The sequence below is a fragment of the Solanum dulcamara genome, chromosome 2 (assembly GCF_947179165.1).
Source record: "Solanum dulcamara chromosome 2, daSolDulc1.2, whole genome shotgun sequence".
In the NCBI taxonomy this organism is placed as follows: domain Eukaryota; kingdom Viridiplantae; phylum Streptophyta; class Magnoliopsida; order Solanales; family Solanaceae; genus Solanum; species Solanum dulcamara.
The window spans coordinates 46,870,231-46,872,711 of record NC_077238.1 but is presented as its reverse complement, the minus strand read 5'-3'; positions in this window follow the sequence as shown (position 1 = coordinate 46,872,711).

The window sequence follows — 2,481 nt, the reverse complement described above, 5'->3', positions numbered from 1 at the left end:
ACCATGTCAGAACGTGACACCCGATCCAATAATATTGTATTGACTCGTGACACCCGATCCAAATGTAACGTGTTGGCTCGTGGCATCCGATCCCATAATATAATTAATTCATCTTTCTTTATTATCACATTCAACTTTATTAACAATATTTCATCAAACCTTCTTTATTTAAGGCATCACTTTTGATAAAGCAAGTTCAAAATTATAGATTTCACGGTCTTGAGATTATAGATCAATCACTACAATTTATCAATCATGAAAACCACAATAATTAAATGCAAGTAAATTTCACACCTTACTCAATGACTATCAATCACTATTAAAAGTCTATCTATGATGTAGAATAAATCATAACCTACCTCAACTGAAGAACCGAAATCAAGTAAACTAGTTCACAATGCTTTTCCTTTCTTCAATGCCTCAAAATGTTTCAAATTTATCAAATATATAATATTCATAAGCAAACGAGTCAGTAGACATCCATATTACTATATTGCTAGCCTAGACCCAAAAGCTCACCCAATTCTATAATGAATTTCCTAAATTCCAATCCTAGGGTTAAGTCTTACTTCCTCCAAATAACATAACTTTAATGGTATTCATATAATACAATACGCCTATTATTTAATTACCTATCTCAATAAATCAAAATATAAATCATAATATGATAATTATAAAAATAAGTTAAAACAAAAATTAACTAAAAATTAATAATGCAACAAAAATCAATTCTTACCCTATATATATCAATTCAGACAACCTAATCATATAAATAATACTATAGATATATTGCCTCAATCATTAGGCCATAATTGCCGACTAACCATTATCCATATAATTTCAATTAAAAGCAATTTGAGAGTGGACATCTTTTTTCCTCCAACTAACATAATAACATTCATAGCATCTAATTTAAAATCACTTTGAAGTTGGAGCTTCAGAGAGAATCTCACCTGAAGTAATGCTTCTCTCGTCGATACCGCACGAGGTTATGTCATCACGCCCTAATTTCTTTTTCTATCTAAAATAATTATCAACCAAAATTGCTGAATTTTACTAACTTATTTTAATAAATATAGGACAAGTGGAATATGGTATTGAATAAATTATCAATTTAGCCCACCAATTAAATTAATTATTAAAAATATTACCCATTAACTAAATAATCATAGTTTTAGAATAGTCCAAAATACCTATTTAAAATTTACAAAATGAGTCTTTTATGAAATAATAAGCTCTAGTATTCAAAATGACCTAATGGATTGTTATAACATATACCAATTTACCCACCATTCATTCTCAAATGGTTAAAAGAAGATCGAGGGTAGAAAAGGGTGCTTGACTCAACGAACAGACGTGGATAACTTTCACTCAAAGCTGCCTCAGTCTCCCAAGTGGACTCCTCAACCAAAATTTTCTTCCATTGAACCTTCACAGATGCAATCTCCTTAGACCTCAACTTGCGAACCTCCATGTATCGAATAGCTATAGGCTCCTCCTCATAGGAAAAGTTCTCATCAAGTGAGACTGAATCCCAATAAATAATATAGTTTTCATCACCATGATATTTCTTTAGCATAGACACATGAAATACTGGTTGCACTCCGGACAATCCTAGAAGTAAAGTCAATTCATAGGCCACCTCTCCAACATGCCTAAGAACTTCAAACGACCCAATATAACTTCGATTGATCTTACCTCGCTTACCAAATCTCACCACATCCTTCATGGATGAAACCTTCAAAACACTTAGTCTCCCTCCATAAACTCCATGTTCCTGACCTTTCGGTCTGCATACTCCATTTGCCTACTTTGAGCTGTTAGAAGCTTTTCTTGAATGAATTTCACCTTATCTAATGACTCCTCAAAAGATCAGTACTCAAGGTCTCACCTCATATGCATCAAAACAACCAATGGAGGACCTACATCTCCTTCCATACAATGCCTCAAACAGAGCTATATCAATAATCGAGTGATAGTTGTTGTTGTACAAAAACTCTGTCAAGGGTAAGAACTGATCCCAATGACTACCAAAATCTATTACGCACACACGAAGCATATCCTATAACATTTGAATTGTCCGCTTGAACTGCCTATTGGTTTGTGGATGAAATGCGGTACTAAGATCTAATCTAGTACTAACTCATCTTGCAAGGTCCTCTGAAAGATAGAAGTAAATTATGTACCTCTATCTAATATGATAGTAACTAGAACTCCATGCAATTGAACAATCTCGCGAATATAGGGTTTGGTTAACTTTTCTATATTATAAGTCACCTTAAATGGAATGAAGTGTGCATTCTTAGTTAACGTGTCCACAATCACCTATGTCGAATCAAACTTATCCAATGTCTTTGGAAGACCCACGATAAAATCTATTGCAATCCTTTATGTAAGACCCCAAAAGTTGAAAAGTCATAAAATGAGGATCAAAGGACAAAATTTCAAGAAAACTCAGCTTTTGGTACCAAGTGGCCTTCA